General features: G+C 39.5%; 1 protein-coding gene across 1 annotated transcript in view; it reads left to right on the forward strand.

The window, feature by feature from the left end:
* The window catches only part of LOC102192111 (cadherin-4-like), a 242,552-nt gene that overhangs the window by 140,841 nt on the left and 79,180 nt on the right, over positions 1 to 22,531 (forward strand). The gene's annotated exons all lie outside the window — the stretch shown is intronic.

Here is a 22,531-nt window from a genome sequence, read left to right on the forward strand (position 1 = left end):
GGACATAAAAAAGTGGTATCGTGCCATCTCTAGCCTCAATGCCACTTGTGTATGTAGATCTATATCCGTAGTTTTGTATCTTTTCCTATTCCTTCCCGATCCACCTTAAAGTGTTGTACAGAATGTGCTTACACTGAAAAAGGCCACAAGGCAATTGATGGTGATCAAGTAAGACGTTATGTATAGCTCAAGTGCAGCAAGAACTTTAACTTGTTCCATGGATCGTCTACATCCACCCTGGGATTAGGGGAAAATGTGCCAGAAATCATTACTCTGTGTTGTTGGATCAAAAATTTATTGAGAAAATATGCTTCAGATCTCTTTTAGTATATCACATATATTGCTTTCAGTTTTACTTATTTTAAAAATCTTCCATCTTTGTTAACTGTTTTCCCTTGACAATGATTTTTTTTTTTTCCATTGTTATTGGCCACGTCATCTTCTTCTTATAGTCCTACTGTGGTGACCTGTGGTACATGCCAAAGAGTTCCAGCACAGAACACACACTGCAACCACAGAAAATAACAAATATAATCTTGGCTCTCCACTGGCCCCATTCAACACATTTACATTCATGTCAATTGGTCAACATCACAAAAATGAAATTCAAGTTGAGCTATCACTATTTTAACACACTAGAGGAGATTTCAAAGGTGCAAGTACAAGAGAACATAACAGGATTTCTACCAAGCGATCTATAAATAAAAGTTAGATTGAAAACGATCGACCGGTTTAAAGTTGTGTAAGGTTTTTGGCAAGTTCCCACTATTTTTTGATAACATCTCATATTTTAATTGTATCGCAACCATTGCATGAATTTTTTTTTATTTCTATAATATATATCATTGTAAACGAGCTGGTTTCCTTCTGTTTAAATCACAGTATCTCTAATCAGACTTATGCATGACTTTGATCTAAATAATAATTACGTGTATGAAAATCTTGTAGATCTTTAGGGTATTTTTTGTACTGAAAATGCATGATTCTTGCTTATCACTATAAACGCAAATTATTATTAAGTGTGTGTGCGCGTATGCATATGAGAGAGAGACAACGAGAGAAGAGAAATCCTGCTGAGGCCGCGTTTGTCAGGTAAATGGTGACGATGACTCCAATAAAATGGAGATACTAATGTTCATGAAGGCAATAAAAGAGTGTGTGAAGTAGCCTTCCCAGCAGACTTGAGGGTTGCGGGGGTACTAGACTAACTGCTTCAAAATGGTTATGGCTGTCATTACGACGCCTCTGCATCTCTAACAAGTACAAGTTATTGTACAGAAGAAGATAATCTAGCAGACGCTTGTGTGTGGGGGCATGCTTGTGCGTGTGTATGTGTGTGAGAGTTTACAATGATCTATATCCAGGTGTGTTTTACGTTGCACAATCAAAGACTATAGCCCTGTGTGTTTTATGTATCTGTAGTGCTACCTGTTTTTCAGCGAGGGCTCCCAGTAGTGTCTTTAAAACCAACAATGCAGGGGAGAAAGCCTGGGAGCGATGTGTGCTAAAAGTACATGTCATCTTCAATAAAGGATGACAGAGTTCACAGGTTTACAACAGCATCCTGTTCCCTGTACCACTGTAGGCAGCAGCATTATGTAGCACACAGAGTGCCTCTTCACCACAGTGGTGAAACATTATTCATGAAGTGGCGGTTTGAATGCTGCTGATGTCTGGGACGATGCTAAGATGTGGTACAAACTGTGTTCACTTTGCCAGATGTCTGTGGGGAAAATGTGAGAAGTCTTTTGAAAATAGCTTGCCTGTGTGCTCTTATGTTTCATTTCTATGAATTTGCATGTAATATTTTTTTTTCTGCTTTCCATAAAGGGACTCCATTGTCTTATTTGTTGCACCCGAACAGAACATTCTAGTCCCTCGGCTGGCCGTGCACACACATGCGCATGCAGGCAGGTTTGGAGAGACGAGCGCAAACTGTAAAAAGAATAAAAACGGAATGAAGCTCAAATTGCATCACGTCCTCATTATTATCCATCTCATTCTGCATGTGTTAAATGAGAAATTCTGTTTTATAGCCCCAAAGAACTGTCTGACTTCCGAGGATTTCCATTCTCAAAGGCATGGAAAAGTACGAGCTAAAAGGAATATTCTGTTGTTTCATTCTGTTTTATGCTGCTGTTGTTTTTTTAATTCTGAATCATGAAAGTTATTTGAAATCATGGAAATTTTTATATTCTAATGGTAAAAACCTTTAAAAGCAACGCTGTTGTTGCTCTTGCTTTTCGGTGTCTTTTTCGGCAGGCTAAATGTGCTCTGACAAATCAATTACAAGTCACAAATACTATTCAGAGTGACATTTGTCATTTCCAGAACAGGGTTGAGCTTGCCAGACAGTTAATCTGCTGAGAAAAGCTGAGAAGACTTGTGAAGCAGGAGATAGCCACCTCTGGACTGACAGCCTATCTCAGCTTTGTCTGTTTGCACATATGTCATCGCTATCTCCATTTTTATATATATATATATATATATATATATATATATATTACAGCTTTTGTATACTACACCAGGGAAACCTAACGTACAGCTACACAAGCAATTGCTGTCAGCAAGACACTGATTTGATCGTTGACTAAATGTCCCGGGTACATTTCCCACAATCCTCATCTTTGTTTATATACATGCACACGCATACACAAAGTCACACAAGCATTCTTTTCAAAAAATGAAATTAATTAATTATTTGACTAAGCTCTTTAACGGAATGTTACATGGAGCAGGAGATATATGATTCTCATTTTTAATAATCTGTGTTAGAAGAAAAAAAAAGAGGGGAGCACCCCAGACTGTGATTCATTTCAGTTCCTGGGGCACAATTCTATCTGCTCTTGTTTACTTTGTGCAACCATGATAGTATCTGGACAGAAGGCGGACTTAATTGTTCAAGTGTGGCCTGTAATTCTTTTGGTTCCTGAGATCTAGTGAAAGGACAATTTAAGAATGAATGAGAGCATGTGTCTGTAGTTAATCTCTGTTCACATCATATAGTTGTAAGAGAAAAGGCACGTTCGGTGAACATAAAGCACCTTGAAAGATAAAAAGCAGGCAGTTACTTTATCTATTGCAAGGTAGAAATATATTTTATATTTTTACCTTGCAATTCTGTATTTTATATCTCTTAAGGTATTTACAGGTACGGGGGGGGGGGGGGGGTTACAAGGTCATTTACAAGAAATTTGAAGTTCATCAATCTACAGTGAGAAATGATTCTGATGATAATAAGAGAAACACACTTGTCAGTTTTGTTACAGGAGAGAACGTCTCAGAATTCACTTGGAAATCAGACTGAGAACCTGAGAAGTTGTAAAAATTAATCCAAGAATTACATCTCTACAGGCATTAGCATGCTAAATGCTAAAGTTCATGATTGTACAATTAGAAAAAGACTGCACTATTATGGCTTCTTTGGTGGGGGTGTCAGGCGAAAGCCTCTTTTCTGTAAAAACAGCACAGCAGCACAGCTTAGGTTTCCAAAGTTACATCTGAACAAACTAAAAGACGTCTGGAACAATGTCCTTTGGACAGATGAAACCAGAGTGGAGATGTTTGGTCATAATGCAGAATTTGGCTAAAACTAAACATAGTATATCAGCACAAACACATCATAGCAGCTGTCGAGCACTTTGTTTGTTTTGCAGGAACAGGACCTGATCATCCTGCAGTCACTGAGTCAACCATAAATTCCCCTGTATACCAAAGTATTCTTGAGTCAAATGTGGGGCCATCTGTCGAACAATGACAGAACAATGATCCCGAGCACACCAGCAAATCTCCAGCAGAATGCATGAAAAAGGAAAGAATCAAGGTGTTGCAATGGCCCAGTAAACATCCAGACCTCAACCTGATTGAAATGCTGAGGTGGGACTGAAAGAAAGCTGTACATAAACAATCGCCCACAAACCTCAAATAATTGAAGCAAAGTTGTAAAAAAATCCAGCTCCAGAAGTCCTCTACAACAATGAGACTGATAAACTCATGCAGAACATACTAACTTGAAGTAACTTTTAAGTTATTGATAATTTATTGAATGAAGTCAGTCTTTTTTATATGACTGTACGGTATGTTTTTACAAATTACATTTTAATATATATAGTGTATGGTGACCGTTTGGATTTTTTCTTTGGTATACGTACTGCATTGACACTAAAAAATAATCAATAGAAAATAACCAGATACGAGATGAATGTGTAAGTGATATTCTCTTTGGCACAATATCACACACACACACACACACACACACACACACACACACACACACAAGCAGTGAGCTCACTCAACCCCCTGCCATGTTCTGATTTAAGAGTAAATGCAGCACCATGTTCCCCATAGCGATAGTGATGGGTAGCACTGTGCCTGCTGCTGCGCACTCCTCGTCTCTCAACACCAAATTCAGGGTTTAACTGGGGTGGACTTGGGGGCAGTGATAGAGGGGAGTAGGGGAATCATAGGCTCTTCCATCATCTGGTTTACCTCTCAGCATCTCTCTGCCAGCTTCTCACTCTGAATAATGATGCTCTTCTCCCTCCCTCTGATTATACTCCCCACACAGTAACCAGCTGACAGACCACACATCTCTTCCTCTCCCCTGCAACACTCTGCCACTTATTCAGTGTGGTTTCTGCCCCTTGTCTCTGCGGCTTCCATTTTGTCCATTTCAGAGTTAATCTCAATCATATTGAAATACCTAACATATAATAGGACCATCATCAGATAATAGAAGGTGGACAAGAGTTCAGAATAATCTTCCCCGTGATGTATTAAAAATGTATTATACGCACCTCACCGACGCAACTTGATGCTCCGCCTTGTGTTGCTTTTCCACAGCACTGCAACCAGCCTAACCCTCACACTCTCCTCCCTGAACCCTCGTCCCCTCCAGCAGTCGGGTTTTTACAAGAGATGGCTGTTTTGAACCTTTGTCTGGGCTCATTTTTAATTTATCAGCTGCTATTTGTATGAGGTAGAGGTAGGAGTTTGATTCTATTCCTGGTGTATAGCCGTGTCCAGCAGGTTTTTCAGTGATAGCTCTATTCTGTACTACCAAGTGTTTCCAAGTCTTCCGATGGAATCCAGGAGGGCCTGATTATCTTGCTTTCTCACTGCAGCCATAGGAAACTCACTTACTGATTCCATGAGCTATTAACTAATGGTTGATAGCTCCAGCTTGTTGCTACTTGTGTTTCTAAGTTTTGCTTAAAAATGTTAAATCCTTTTTAGTAACACACCTCATTGACACAAACACTTTTTCTTTGTTTAAGTGCTTTTTGTCTAACATTCCCACACGTTACATCAGAAATCAAATTGCAGTTAGTGTCTTTCACAAGGATGCAGACTGCAGAAGACAGGGATCGAACCAACAACCTTTCAGTTAGGTAGATGACCTGCTCTACCTCCTGAGCTAAAGCCACCAAGTGAGCAATGTTAAAGGATCATCTTTATGTTTTGTGTTACATTGTAACTCTTTGCATTCAAGATAATCATATATAGTTGCTAAGCTTATGCTGTCCTTCATTGTCTGTATTTTCTTCATCCTATTATTTCCACATCTTAATCATGTCAGTTGATTGGTCTTAGGGCAGGGGTAATTACAGCTTTATGTTGTAGCAACGGTTTTAACCAATTATCAAAAGTACAATAATTACTTTTTCTCCCTAAAAGCCTACTACATCAGAGCCTCGTTTAAAATCTGTTTCTTTCAGCTTTATTAACAAAATGTGAGTATTTGAGAGTTGACTTCACATGATACTAAATATAATATGCTGACAAGATAATAAAAGCACATAGCTCCAGTCAAATAGCAGTACTCTCCCAGTTACAAATAACTAACTCATTATTTGGAAACTGCGACGATCTCTAATGTGAGAAATACCATTATGATTTTATTTCTTACCTCACTTGCACTATTACTTTCAAATGTTAGCCAGTGGTATTTTTTTTACTGTTTATTACACAAGTATCTCAGACTATGAAAATAAATAGCGATTTGGTTGATATTTTTTGATTCTTTCGTCCCTTTCTCTTCCCACACAGCCTTAAATGTAAAAAAAAAAAGGTGGCGTTTTCATCTCCTGATCAATGATTGAACGAAAGCCTTTAAACTTTGAGCTCCCTGTGAGTGTCTTTTGACTCGAGCCTTAGTGCGTATGCATTTTTGTCCATGCTGTTACACTGCACTTTTGTGTATGTGGAAGCTGTTCGAAGCAGTTTGTATTGCACCCAGTAATTATAGAATGAATATACACTCATTATGGTAGGAACCGCATTAACACACTGTGAAGGGAAAAGACGCATTAAGTTAGGAAAATACAAAACAACAAATGACCACACAAATAACGCTGCTACGGCTCTTTATTCTGTTATTCAATGGAGCCATTTAAGTGTGAAAAACCAATTCAGTATGATTGGAGACTTAATTTTCCACTGTTATTTTATTTATAATGGACTTTGGAAAAATGTTTTAACTTATATCACTATTGCAGTAACCTCTGAGAATGTTTGAAACGGCTTGCACTGAACAGCGTCCACAGCAATGTATGATTTATTTGTTTTTCTGGTTTTTGCCTATTTAAAGGCCTTATATGAATTAAATATACTGGACTTCAGGCACCATAAGGAGAGGGTAGGAAGGTGTTGGAAAGTCTGTACTGTTTGGGACCCACAATCATCCTTTTGACTGCATCTGCATCTTTTCCCTGATCAAATATCTTTTGGAAGTGTGTTTCCCTTGTCTCTAATAGAATTTAGAAATTTGTAGACACTTTCTTAAGAAACCCAGGCTTATGTTGTATTGAGAGAAAGCCCTCTAATGACATGCACATAAAAAAGAGCGGTCTGGAGCAGAAGGAAACATGTATAAAAAGGAAGGGTTATGTGTGCGATATTCATGAAATGAAGATTTGGAGGACAGCAGGCAGGAGTCACACTCTAACAAAGCTTTTTCTGAAAGCATGACCTCCTATAATCTGAAGCATTTGGGACCAAATGTCATCTCACATTGTCTCCTGATATACACATGACTGGCAATCGCTTTAACCGCAAGTGATGTATGCTGCAGAATTGAGTGATTTTATTTTAATCACTCAAGGATTAACAAACATTCTTGAATATGCTTTTATTATAACTCGGCTGAATGAATGGTGTAGCTGCGTTCAGTACCACTATAAACAGAAAACAAGTGCTGGCAGTTGAATGTTCGAAGTGCGTCATTCAGTTCCAATTATAGTGTCAGAAGCCTGCGGGCAACAGTCATGTAAGAAAAGGAAAGTGATTTACAGCACCAATACAATGCAAAGTTGCGTCTCAGAGAGAAGATATGCAGACAGGGCCTGAGGCTGGTTGACCCCAGGATTGGGTCATTAGATCCGAACCAGTCAGAGAAAATTTAACGGAACTAATAATGACGGAGCCTGCTGACCTCAAGCCCTCAGCCTTGCAAGCAAGAGCAAGAGAAATGACTTAGCTTTGACTCAAATGGTCAGCCATGGAGAATCTTTCTATGAACGAGCCAGCTTCCTAATGAGCAGCCTAATGAAGCACTGACAGGACTTTTGTCTTTCACTGTGCTGTTGTGCAGGCAGTGATCGTTTGTGACAGAGGGAGAAGATCCAATGACTCAGGGAGAGATTTAGCAAAAAAAAAAAAAAAAAATGTGTGATTTATTGAACAATAAACTTCTTTATCCTGGCATTGTTGTTGGTATTAAACAGCTCTCGTGATGTGAAATCTGAGTCAATCACTGAAAATGATATATGCCTATCAGACAGGCACATTGTGCAATTGTCAAATGCAATGGAGTCATTCCCATCCCTGCTGACACTGTTGCTGTGCTCTGTTGTTACTGATCTAATTATCTGTTCCGAAAGCTTAACACTTTATGATTCGTCTCCCATCTTATCATTTTTTGGTCCTTTCCCCCTTTTGGTAGGTTGCGTGACTGTACCATTAAGTTTGTCTTTACTGGTTTAGATGTCACTAAGCAGCTGTTGGATATCTGATGCACAGAATGGGTGTTTGCAGCCACAAATCAAGTTCCAGCAGGACTTAAAATAAATGGAGCTCAATCTAACCCGTGGAGAACACATTTAATATTTGCAGTGTTTGTTTGTTTGTCTGATGTTAAACAGCAGTGATAATTAGTACCAGTCATTGCTTTGATGGTTTCATTTAGGTTTTTTTTCCAATTTAAATCTCAGTCTAATAGGAAAATGCAGTTTTCACTCTTTTTTTTCCCTCCCCTGTGATAGAAGCCAGCTTGCCAGGGTCCACATATTAAACCAAACTGGGAAAAAAATCTGCCTTAAATTCTTCTTCAAATGCTCTAGGAGGGAAACATTTTTCTTTCCTATAATTGTTGCAGTCTTCCTCAACTGTGGGGTAGTTGGAGAGAAACGTTTGAGGTTTTTGACCACTGACGCTCTTAACACAGTGTGGAAGTTCTCTTAGCCTGTTAGCTGTGTTTGTACGGATCAAACAACAGAGTCTTTCTCCTTCTGTCTTTCTAGTCTGTGGCAGATGCCAGTAGGTTTAAACCACAAACAGTCAGTACTCCTAGCCTCTCTTTTGTCATAGCGTGATGACCAGATGTCCCTGTTTCCCATGGCCTCTTTTTAACCACAAAGTAAAATTAGTTTTTGCACAGCAAGAAAGACTCGACAGCAGAGCCTGCCAGCTGATATCTCGATGATCCTTTATGTTTTTTGACCGACAGAGAGGTCTAGCTTCTCGTGCTATTGTCTTCGTATCACTATTTTTCGACTAGCTTGCATGCTAGCATGTTGATTCCACAATAAATATCTTTTCAAGGCAGAGATTGAGGAAAAATAAGGAAAAGAGTAAAGGAAATAGAAGATCAAAGTAAATATATGACTGCTAATGCTTTAACAACAACTGTTCAGCATGCATATGAACCCCCGACTAGGTGCAACATGCTATTACATTTTTATGAAGTAACTCCAGACGTGTGGTATTTTTCAAAATGAAAAAAAAAAAGAGCAATAGCTTTTGCCTCCACTGAATAAATCCCAGTAGGGTATGATGTTTAAAAGATAAAACTGGGAAATTGGGCATGCTTGTGATCATAGAAATAGCTTTCAAGATTAGGATGTTTATTGTGACATCGACTGCCTTTCCTTCAAGGCACAGTCCCGCTCACACACCGGGCACAGCTGTTGTCTCTCTGCCTGTATTGTCTGTTATTTGTATGTATACACAGTTATATTAGGGTTGATTGGCTATATATATGTGCATAGAAATTCATTTGCCAAGAAATTGAGCTTTAGGCCAGGTCTGACAAAAAAGTGTCATTATCTTAGCGTTAGCGCCTGCCCACGCTTTGCCTCTCATTCATTTCACAGCTAGCCCGCTGACCCCAGAGGGGGAGCCAGATCATGTGGGCGAAAGCACAATCTGAAGAGAGGTCTCTTTATTTGTGATTCTACTGATTCCTTCTTCTTTCCCTTTTCTCTCCCCACTAGCCCTCATCTTGTGCTCCCAAATGGTATACCAAAATGAACAATGGCATTATTAGGTCTCATGCTAGCACTGAAAGTGCAAGGGAGAGATAACGAATTTAGATGACAGAAGGATCACCTACTAGCTGAGTCAAGAGTTGGTGCACAAGCACCAACTCATCACATTTTTCTTAATAATGTGACGTGTTAGCTATTTATTCTTTTGCACTCTTTTACTTTAAAAATCAAGGTTGCCTCCATACAGCCTTACTCAAATTGGTTTATAAACTGAATCATCAAAAGAAAACACTATAAATGCATTCACACCAACGGAAGAGCATCCTAAATGTGAGTGGACATACTCAGCGAGGCGAGTCTAGTGGAGTGATTGTCGCCAGAGTGTCAGCGGAGTAAGCGTGGGCAGGAATGAGAAAGGACAGGGCACAGCGGTGGCAGCCCTTTAAATCCAGCTGTGAAGTCTGAATCATTTGCTTTTTAATGGCAATCATAACTCATTGTGCAGTTGTAATGTGTTCCACATTAACAGTGTGGGAGCTGGCTGTGGTTCATCTGTGCCTAATGCTCTATAGCTACAGGCTAAGAGCTCTCATCAAACACTGTTCAACCATCATTTCCTCCTCTTAAAGTCTTTTGTTTACTTTGTGCACTCCTCACACCCACACTGCAACAAACTTTGAAAGGCCCAAGACTCCTCTCACGGTGTATGGTTTTTACTTCAGGTCTCTTGAGATCATGGTTACCTATATATATAGCCATTAGGGGTTATATTTGCTCATTATTTTGTGAAAGCAGTGCAGGAAAGTCTCACTTGTCAGGAAGAAGAGCACCTTCTAATGCTAATGAGGTGATCCTGTGGCCATCTCTATAGGCCGTATCCCTCGAAGATGTCAGTCCAGGTATAAACCTTTATGCTTTTACTCTGGAGCCGTCCAACGTCTAGGAATAGAAGCAGCACAGGTGAGACTTGGCAACCAGAAAATACAGAGAATTATGTTTGTGTCAAAGGTTTGATAGATAATGATAGATATGTCTGAATAGATATTGGCACACACAGATTGAGCCTTGACCTTGACACTATGCATACAGGAACACACGGGTGAAGCAATGGCTGATAAGACCTTTAAATATTTTCATTCCTCTGTTCTCTCCTCATACTTCCTGTCCTCGTTCAAGCAAATGGCATCTGCACACACACAGATACAAAAACAGCATTATGTCTCTTTTAATTATTACAGCCATTAGTGGTGCTGGACACTTTCCATGATTTCAGTTTAATATATATTGAAACTGTTTGTGAAGACCATAGGTGGCGTGCAATGACACACACATACATAACGGGTGAATAAAAATCTGAAACGGGTAAATAGAAATGCACATCTTCACTCTGACCATGTTTCACCCACACCAACCCCATTACCCATTTCATTCCTCCCCCCAGGGGTTAAAGAACCACCCCTTCACTCTCTCCATGCTTGTTTGCCCGAAGCGTGCAAGGATTAGCTAAAGCGATTATCACAAGCTTTCGCAGTTTTGTGAAGATGAATCATGGTAATGTTACACAGAGAAGCGCCTCATGCATTTCTAAACCCCTCTACTTGGTTTGTGATTTCCAAACTCGTGAGGAGCCAGTTGGCTTTGCCTCACTGAGCCAGGTGCAGGTGAGTCAACTGTAGCCAAATTGGCAACTTATCGCGAATACATATTTGAGTGCACACATGTTTGATCGCACACATCTCTCTTACTCACTCACATGATATACACCCCACAAAGATATATAGACATACAAGTGTATACTATACACCTACTCACAGCACAGCACATAAACTGCATAGCAGGACACTTTGATAGACTTAGATATTTTGCATTCTTTTACATTCTAGGCTTTTAAAACAAGATTAGAGCTTTGTCATGACATGTTTAACTCAATGTTAAATAGAGCTGTCACACACCCTGTGGGGACAACCTGCCTTTGGCAAGTTTTGACTTTGCTACAATGCCTTACATCACTAAAGCATGTTTGCCTAGAGGCTTTCTGACTCCTGGTTGCTGTATGTTTATGTTTAATCTTTTCTATTTAATGTGCTGTGTCCTCAAATGTCCACAATAAATACCACAAATCTTTTTCTGACCTACTTTATAGTTTGCAAAGGTGAAGCTTTGGGGCCTTTGTTCTAAATAGCTTCTCTGCCCAGTGCTCATACTTTCGGCTACACGGTAGCACCTCCGCTGCAGATGGTGTGGTGTAATTGTGAATGCCTTTTGCTGTTCTGCAGCCTCCTCCCCTCCACGCCATCTTCCAGGCTGAACAGATGATTATGGCCTCTGGTTTCTTTCACTGGCCCAAAAGGCTCTAGAGGATGTTCTCATTAACAGGACTTGTCAGAGCAACCTGCTAGCGCTGCTAATTTTTATCCCTGTGCACACAAAACATGAACAGACCACACAGAAATACACACACAGAAGTCACACTGATGAAAACTACACTTCCTTCCCTCTGATAGATACATCCCACATGCAGGACATGGCTATTCCAAATGAGCTCCAAGGTTTTAACCTGCTGGATTCCTGCATTAGAGATCACTCCAATGGAGGTTAATGACTAATCGCTTAGAGTGAAAAATTATGTATAAATATTTGTTTCCAAAACATATGTGTTTGTGTATTCTGAAGCATTAGTTTTTTTGAGATAGCGAAGCGGGTGAGCTGCTACACTGCTGTCTGTGTTTGTAACTCAGGGAGCCCTTCACTGCCTGCCTGATTCAGCCCTTAGCTTCGAAGTGTTTGTGTGTGTTTGGGAGAGTGTGTAAGTGTTACCTGACAGACTCAGCATATCACTGTGAACCTTATCAACAGTTGCAGTAAAGCATTACTGTATTTCACACTTTCACCCAAAGAAGAGATATTTACACTGTTCAAATACATCACTCACACACATATGGACACGAAAAGACACTTAAACTCGCCGACTTTGTAACTCTTTGGGCTTTGCCCTGTTATTGTTCAGCAGCTTTAAATATATATTTAGACTCTTTTAAAACCTGAGTCTGGGGAACACTCATTCAGTAGTACTAAATAATGAAAAACATCATGTTACTATTGATAGCGTCTCTCTTCTTTAACTTGCTCTGTAGCGCTGTTTATACATGTATATGCAATTCTTATGCACTTACACATTAGCAAGAAAGCTGTTTTTTACAGACTGAATTAATGATTCAGTGCAGTTGCACGCTGTATTACATTTAGAGGCAATGTTTTGTGAATGGAAAAACCATTTTATTTATAAAGGATTTGATTCCAAACTCTTATTTGAGGTTAGGTTTACACAATAACACAGTTTGGTTAATCTCCAAGGAAACTTTCATCTTTCCCTAACTGTAAATTTAAACATTTTTTTCTCAAGTCACACTGTTTTTCTATGAAGGTAGGCCACAATTGTTCCTTAATCTAAAAGAAGCGCGTGAGTGCCTAAATGAGAACAAAAAACCTGAATAATGCTATAGTCGTGTTCATTACGAGTCTGCGATTTGCCAAATACATGAATTTACATCATTTCTTTTAAAAAGTTATGAATTTGCTGTAGCAGTGCCTACAGAAAAGGCAAATCAGACAGAGTCACATCGACACAAACTGTACGCAGCATCTTTCCAAAGACCAGGATCTCAGGTCAGGTTTCTAAGAGTAACAGGTTTTACACATTCATACTTCTTCTGCTGCAGTCACACTAGAGAAAATAGTGTCAAGAGGCATGGCACAAACAGAATTACTGCAACCATATGCAATAAACTTGCACTCTTATTGCCTTTGAAATGGTTGCCTCAAAGACGGGGACCAGCTCTATGACCGCTCGCAGTCAGTTGCCCTCTCCAGAGTGAATTTGGTGCCACAAGATGGCTATAAAACATCAATATGGACTCAGTCTGCTTTCAGTTTTGTGACTGAAAGGGGTCAAGTTGGTAATTACATGCAATCTGTTAGTCATAACACGGCAATTAACTGTGATAAGTTGGCAAAAATCGCACATCTGTTGCCGTTTGAATACACCGAAATTCACATGAACTACTTGCATTCAGAATCCAGCCAGAATCTCGCAGAGGTTCAGAAACAGAAACATTAAAATAGAAACTGTAAACCCCCCACAAGTAGTGACTTAGTTGCTGCATATGGTTGCCTAGTAAACTTTCTCTTTTATCAGGATAAAACCAGAATACAACCAGCTACCAGTTGAGTCAAGTCCTCTATTACAAGGATATGCGTCACAGCACAAGCTGACTTAGAATATTGTGTAAAGCTAACTCAAAGCTCCACGGTAACTCTTGACAATTGATGTTGTATTTCTGTAGCATTCACATTTTCTTTTACTTGTTTTTGAAGTCATGTAACAGATTTGGCCATTTCTTGAACTTTTAGCTCAGCTCCTATCTCAGTGAAACTTCAGAACCACTAATTGCATGGGTCAACCATCATAGTCCACCATCAGCCCCTGGATTTCAGGGATCACAGCCCGATGGCTATGTTTCAAGTGAAAAAAAGAAGTTATATAGCCTCGTACTTCTAAAAAAAATGTGTTCCTTTATTCTCTATACAGATTGTGTAATTACATGTATGTTTTTCACGGTTTAAATGCTAGAGGGAGTTCTCTGGTTAATGCTCTGACCTCTAAAATTGGAAAACAGAATCTTTTCTTAACGTTTTGATGGAGAGATGATGATTAGATTTGATAATACAGCCTGTATTTCCTCCAGCATTCGGGAAAAGCAATTTTGTGCTGTTTGCTTCCTTGGGGAAGCTTGAGAAAACAATATGAAAATGATTTCTTTTCTTTACAACAAGTATATTTGATGCTTGCAGGCAAACACCAAAATAAAAGCAAAGTTGAAGTCTCTGGGTTTTTTTTTTTATGTAGTTAGCTGCCCTTTTTATTGTAGTGGTATCTGCATTTGTCCTCATGTTTCCCTGTGTGACAGAAAATATGAAGAGATGCAGGCATCTTTTGAATTGGGACTGTGTAGATATAAGATAGATATGAGGAATAGAGCCGACAGGACACACACACACACACATAGTTGTGCTGACCTTGAGATTTCTTCAGTCTCGGTGGTTACAGAGGAAGGACCAAGCAGAAGAGTTGGAATAAGGTGAACAAAATTAGAATGCAAAGAAAAAGCCAACAGACACCAAGTTGATGCCAACCGATGACAGCAGCTGTCACTCTCAGACAGACACTTGCCACACTTGCTTTATCTTATTTCAGCCTCCTGCAACTACATTCTTCTTGAAGACAAGCATGCAAATCCTTCACTCAGTCTGTCAACTGCACGCTTCTGTTAAGACCTGCGGACTTTAGGTCTTGCAGTTGTAAATTGTGATACAAAATATGGGCCAAGTCTCCAGGGAATGATAGCCTGTACTGTACACATCAAAACCATCACTGAATTTTGTTGGCTATCGATCCAGAAAACGCATTGTACCACAACCACAGAAAGACAGGGTAAAAGGCCAAGCGACTGCTGTGAAGGAACGACAAGAGTGCACGGACATGAGCTGTGGTTTGCTGTGTAGCAAAAAGCCTGCTATTTGACTGCATTAACTGCGGCTGTCTCTGTATCTCTGCTCCACCACAGCTTTATTTTGCTTTCCAGTATCCAGCATTGCAAAGAAGGTTGAGAAAATGATGTGCTTACTTTCATTTTGCTGTTGCTTCCTCCAGTCTTTCCTAAGAGCAACTCCTTTTTTCTGCCTGATGCCTTCTTCTTTTTCAATACCTTCTGCCTTCATCACCCATAAGCCTATTCTTAATTGCCAAAAACGCTTGATTTTTCTCTCTTGCTTTTTTCGCTACCTTCCATTTCTAATATCTCACCACAAGCACACAATGCAGATCTGAGAAGCTGGGAATTAGGTCCTTAATAAAATGAAGCAAATGTGAGATTTTGTTTTTCATTATAGAGAAATGTACACTTGAGACGTAGCCTTATCTTTTTAACTACAAGACATGTTGTGGATTTTGAAATATTGCTTTTTCTGTAGAAGCCATTTTATTTATTGTGCGTTCCCATATATATTTTGTGTCTTCATTTTTTTTTTAGTTGTACACGCAGCAACACACTGTGATTGTTTGGAGTTCTCATAGCAGGTCGAGAAACTGTTTAGTTACTTTCCCTTGCTGGGAGAGATGCCTGAGAATTGCTAAAGGCTAATCAAGCACTTCTGTGCCAGTGTACAGGAATACTAATCAGTCATTAGAGAGATGTTGATTAGTCAAAAACAATGTCTTTGTGGTTGCTATCTCTGTAAATATGTGTATGTAAATGTGTCCTTGTGCATTACTGATTTATTAGTCTAAGCAAATATGCACTTTAGCATAATATGCTGGCATAGTACAAATCAGAAGAACCCTCAAGATATATGTAGAACCTTCGCACAATTATAAATAATAACCCCCTTTGTTAAAGTCTGCATCACAGAGGCAGTTTTACTAAAAGTTTTCTCCTCTATAATTTAGCAAAATATTAACTAAGCCCTCAAAACATAACCCTCACTACGGCCCCGAACTATATGAAGTTGATTGTTCATCTATACACTGTAAATCAGAAAGTGCAAATTTGATAGACAAAATCGAACTAGGGCAAATATATTCTCACTTTTTCAGTCTGTAATCAGTCAGGAGTGTGCAAACCAAGTCTCCAGCAGCTCAGATCAGCCTGTTAGCATTACTTGAATGCTTTCCATGACTAACCAGCTACAGTGGCAGCAGCACTCCCTTGATTAGCCATCCAGCAGTTTCTCTGAAAACTGCTGAACAGGAAAAGGGGCTAGTTTAGATGGTCAAGGAGAACAGTTAATTAATTTTATGATATATTTTTCTTGGACTCGTGAATTTTAGCTTCAAGCAAAATATATGCAGAAAGGGCCACTTTCATCCAAATGAAGTATTTATAGGAAATTGACTATACTTTATTGCAAGACATTTTTCATAAACCATACGGAAAAACAAGTCAGCTAAATAATATGCATAAACAGCATCAAACTGCCCATGCACAGCCGCTTTTAATTGGTGTTTAACCTTTCCTGACAGAAAAGCTTTCCCCTCCTCGCTGTGTGACAAATTTACTCTGCAGTGTGCATCCCTATTCGCATATATCCATATCATAGTCACATAACCTTGTTATCTAGAAAGTTTGGATGCTGTATAAAGCTAAAAGAAACGTATAATTCAAACTATATGTTAATTATAAAAAGTAAAATATTAGAACAACAGCAAAGAGACACAATGATGACCTGAGAGTTGTTGTTTTTTTGGTTTGGGGGGGTTTGTTTAGTTGTTTTTTTTAACTCTTCATATTCAGTTTGATGTTTTTACCACTGTGTTGCATCACACTGTAACCATTTGGTAATGAAGGAAACCACCTACTGTTATAGTGAAAGTTAAATCTTTTCCTACAATTGCTTCATAAAGATCTAACCGTAACCCTGCTGCTCGAGATTTATGAGTGTTATTTTCCCTTTCAGTTGTTGGCAACAGGTGACAGTGATGTAAATTGTGCATGATAATATTTTGCATTATCTTTCTTACATGAAACATGCCTGGCCTGAAAAAGGCACCCTTTGATTGGCTGAATATATTGCTCAAAATGCTGTATATGTAATTCAGCATTAGTGCTACCCTCACAAATGTACTCACAGCACACTCACACTAATGCTCCCCCATGCCATTATGAACAGTTTGTCCATGCAGCCTCTTACAGAGTGTTGAGCAGATTCAAAATGAACATACATATATATATATTTAAACCGTTAAACTTCGGATTTACAGTGTCTAATATGGTTACCATTTAACATTTTATTTATTTCATTTTTTTGTACTGCTTTTAATCATATTTCACCTAGGATGACCCTTTTTTAATGATATTTTTAGCATTGTATTAAACGCTGTGTTTTTGTCCTCCCTTTCATGTAAGCCCTCCCTCGTTCTTTCAGTTAAAATTTAACAGCAAAAACAGAAGAGGTGTTTCGGGGTAAAGCTCTGTCTACAGCCTAATATCTCATGCTGACATTTTGGATTTTCACTCAGAGAAAGCGTAGCGGTGAAGTAAAGTGTATCAGTGTTCAACCAAACAAAACACAGAGTAAAGCTGCTTAATTTTACATAAGACACCACAGGCCATCCATATCAGGACACCCAAAACTCTACATTCACTTTATGGTAGACAGTTTGATGCAGTGGAACTGTGGTCTGTATAAGCAAGGCTTGGAAAGTTAAGAGAAACAACAAAGTTGCATGACTGAAATTTAAAATGAGAACCCATCTCAGTGTTCGAAATGGAAATTAAAAGAATGGAAGTTCACTTTTTCCCCCCCTCATTTTCATACAGAATCAACACTACTCTATATATACTGATTTTACGTTTGCGTTACTGATTTTAACGCAAAAGATTTTTTTCCCTTGAAAATATGTACGTCCTCCCAACCAATGACAGTCTCTTTTTTCGTAGGAGTTTATGAGTGAAATAGTCTCACTCAGTGTTTTTGAATTTGCTATGCCTTTGTAGTCGCTAAATATGACTGCACTTCATTCTGTGAATTCCTCAGGTGCTTATGTACATAAAATGCACTAAAAGCGTGAAACAGCCAGATTACTGAACCAACACAAGCGGGTTTGGAACGATTCATTAATACAACCAGGTTTGCTTTGATGAATTTTTGATTGATAAGTGGCAGCCAGTTTTGAGTAATTATTCACTTGTTCTTTGTACTGTGTGTTCATCATCTATTTCTTTTCATAAATAATAATAAAAAAAAAAAACTTTGAACATTTTTAGTTTGATGTTTTCTGTCAGCATTTTTTCTGAATGGTACAACACAGTTTGAGTCTGTGTCCAGTGCATACTCTCTTTATTTTTGACTGCTTGTGCACTGTGAGCATTTTTTATAGTAGGCGTTGGTCACTACCATCATCCTTTTGAAGGTTATTGTGAAGAATAGAGAGATGAGCCACTGTCCATGATTGGCATCAGTGAATCAGTCTCCCTGATGGGCTTCTAACATAGCTTTAAACAGCCTTCTATCACAAGTTTGTCCTCTTTTTATAATTTATCAGTAGTGGACAGTGGACCTGGCTCTGTTTAGTCAGCCACTGAGGGCCAAGCCCACTGTACAGCCCCACTCTACTCTGATTAGACTGCATACTCCCCGTGGAGACTGTGATCAGCGGCCAGACTCATCTCATCTCTTCATCCAACCTCTTTTCTATATTTCTGAGCTCCATTGCTCTCTCTTTGTCTCATGTTCACTCTCGCTTTCTCTCTTCTTTCATTCTATCCATTGATCCATCTGTCCCGATCTCTCGAGAGGCCAGCCCAATTAACCTGTTTAAACAGCCATCTGAGCATCCCATCCATTCCAATGTGGGTGTGTAACGGGGATCTAGTTCACTGAGCCAGGAGCCCAGTGCAGGCCTCCATCCACTGCCCTCCCCAGTTTCCAGCTCCACCTTACCTCCAAGTTCTTCAAGTTCTTACTCTTTTTCTTCCTCTTCGCCATTTTAGACATGTGGTTTCGTTTCTTCAACTGCGTGGCATCCAGTGAAGCTTTTATATACCATACTTACGTTTGCTGTTTTTTCATTTCCATGTTTTTCCTGCACAGTTAATTTCACTGTCACAGTTATTGCCACCTCTACACATTCTTCATCCTTCCCTTCTCCCCTCCCCTCTCACCTTCTTATTGTCACTCCTCAGCTTTCTCCCTGTCCCCTGACTCCATCCCTTTCTCACTTCCCTTTCAACACTTGTCAGCTACTTCCTGCCAGGCTGTCCATAGAACACCACAAGAAGGTCACATCTCTTTTTTTGTGTTTCTCTCCTCCTTGTCCTTGTGTTATTGGAGTGAGATGGAAACTTTAATTAGAAAGGGGGGCGGGGTGGTAGTGGGGTGGGTTGGATGGTGATAACAACCAAGCAACGCACAAAGCTCCATTTACTGTCTTTCACCCTATCATAATGGAGAAATCAACGATTATATTCCTTTCCTGTGTTGGAACGCACTGAGCATGGTAGAATTTGTAACATTGCAGGGGTTGACTGTCCACATCGACTAGACGGTGAAGAAGTGCTGTGTTGGCTGTTTAAGACAGACGCACTGGGGTGTCTGTCTTATTTGCCAGATCAATGCTCAAACGGAGCCTACCGCTTTAGACGACTTGTTAATGTGTAGCACTGTGCCGTTGGGCTTCAGTGCTTTGTTGCTGGCCAATTTTTATAATCTCTTTTATAGCGGTATTGACCCAAGTGAGTGAAAGAGGAGCTATGCTATGGAGGTCCGTGTGTGTGTGTGAGCATGCGTATGTTGATGGAGGGGTAAAATTGGCACTGTCGTTTCTTAACTGGTGCAAGAACAAGTCCCTCTGGGTACTCTATCCACACCCTGTCACTCTATTTCCAAATGGGTATGGGTGTAGTTAGTTTGGCTTGTCATTGCTAAGACATGCCAACACTGAGAAAATGCAGGCTTACACATGCATAGGAATGATTTACTCTGACAGCACATGCACTACTATTACTACATACCTTACTGATTTTACTCAACATGAATTTCTGAGACGGTTTATAGCATTCAGGTGTTGTTGCTTTTAAAACATTAGGAAATTAAGATCTGGACTTAACAAGATGTTTGTGAGAAGGAGTTGAGATGGAGACAGATGGCCCACTGTGAAGTAATTGTGGGTGGGTTGATTAATTAATAATTCATTCATTCATTTAGATATTTACTGGTAAACAGACAAAAAACATGATATGTAAACTAGACAGATTACGATATTATCTAACCCTGTTTTCTAGCCTTACCGCATTAGTTGACTACGATTTGGTGTGAAGTGAACCCATTATTTCAGCATCACTGTCAGACCATGCAAAAGATGTTTACAAATATTTTCTTACTTTCACATTAAAAAAATCATCATAGCATGGTTAAGTTATTTAATGTCCAGTCAGTCACAGTCTCGGCAGATCAGCTGATCTCAACACCAGGGCTTAGCTGATGACCTTTTAAGCATCCAGCTGGCCAATCTCACATAGAAAACACTAACTGGGTTGATTTAGCTTGTTCAAGAAACACAACATCTGCAAGCCACTTTGCAACACATCTCCGCCACGGCTCCTTCTATCATGCTGTGTCTGAGTTAGTCAGTGTCAGATCTTTTGTCACCGATGCTTCCTCTTGTTTTGCTGGCTCTCTTGATGCAAAGATAGCGAGGTTCCAGGACAGAGCCATAATGCCAAATATAAATGCCTACATATGGAAATAACAATCTTCTTTTGATGTCTGTGATCATGCCTAAAATGAAGACTGATACATTCAAAATTTATTTTTGATAGCGAATGCCTTTTAAGTGCTACAGAAGTGCATGCTTTCTTTAATATGGCTTGAAGCACCCCTTGCTGATTATCCCTTTTCTTAGTGCAAAGTATAAGCCTACAGGCCTGTGCCAGCCATAACTGCAATATGGCTGCACTGCTGGCTGTGTGCCTAGTTTATAGAGAGAAGAGACAATAATTGGAGGACACAGAGAGAAGGGGCAACAGACCACCTGCTGCTTGTGTTTTTTTCAGGTGTTCGAATGCTTCACAGATACAAGCACTTAGAAATATAATAAAGCATGCTTTGAATTTGATTTTTGACTTCTTCTCATTGTTAATATATTCAGGCAGTGTTCCAAAACTCTGTTTGCACAGACACATGTTTGCCAACTGGTGTGTTTGTTATCATCCCCATCCCCCAACCCCCAGATGTAATCTTTGGAAATCTGCAAAAAATGATGGTAGAGTAGACATGACACAGGGTTGGACAAAAAGAGAAAAGTGAATGAGATAAACTGAAAAGACAAGCAAGGCTTTTAGGGAGGGGTGGGGGTTGTTCGGCAATACAAAGAGAGCAATGGTCTGATGATATCCATGATCCAAGGCTTTGTTGCCTCTTGTATTGATGTAATCCATCTTCTATATCCTGCCTTTTTCTGTCTACACCAGGACTCTTGTGCAGCTCCTGATACACTCTGTGGACAGTATCGTTTAGAGGCTATTCCCTCTGACTGAGCTCTGAGTGGCCATCTGAACAACTGGCCTTAGAGAGGAGGGCACTGGCATGATCACAGGTGTTTTTAGGGCTAGACAGCACAAAAAAGCTGGATTTAATCATAGTTTACACCCTGTAATAGAAACCTTGTTTCAGCTGTTGTGGTGGTTTGGGGGAGAGAGAAAGCCATGAGAAATCTGTGAGTAATGGCATTCAGTTTAAGGTTTCCTTGATATGTTATCTGGACTCTAATCCCTGAGTGGGAAGGCTACAGGTGCTGCGAGGGTGAAAGGAAGTGAGAACGAGAGACTGGTATGGGCTGTGCTCGCTAGTGACTCATCCTGTTATGAACTGCGCAAGAATTTCATTAGAGAGCAAACACAAGAGTGTCCAGGCAACTCTGAAAGCTCTATGGTGAACAGGTTTATGGTGCCATCTTAATTTAACAGAATATGAAGGACACAAACCTCTAGAAGCTTTCTGCGTTAACATCCCTCAGATTACATTACGGTTTGTGTTTCCCGTCTCAGTGCAATACTTTCTGTGTAGCGTAAGCTTCCTTTAATCTTTTTGCCTAATTGGTTAAACTGAATCATAGGTTTAATCAATATTTGGAAAGATGTTGATTTTGTCAGGGAAAGAAGGAGCAAATAAGAAGTGCTAACTGCACTGCAAAAATATTTTTATTTATAACGGCTACAAAAATTACATAACACTCAGGTCAGGTTGTTAGTTTTCTCCACACGCTTACACTGTATTCTCTAATGGAAACCGGTGGATGTGTGTAATAAAGCCTTAGAAAAACTATTGAAGCAATGCAAACCCTGGGATTTGCAGGAGTCTGTGAAATATGCTATCAAGCCAAGCCATATAGAAGGAGAAACTATTTAAATCCTCATTCAGCAGTTACTGTACATTAGAGTAAGATAATGATGTAGCATACTCCACAGCACTTTCTATATGTTGTATGTGCC

This window comes from Pundamilia nyererei, unplaced genomic scaffold (genome assembly GCF_000239375.1).
Source record: "Pundamilia nyererei isolate P.nyererei 1_Seehausen unplaced genomic scaffold, PunNye1.0 scaffold00044, whole genome shotgun sequence".
NCBI classification, from domain to species: Eukaryota; Metazoa; Chordata; class Actinopteri; order Cichliformes; family Cichlidae; genus Pundamilia; species Pundamilia nyererei.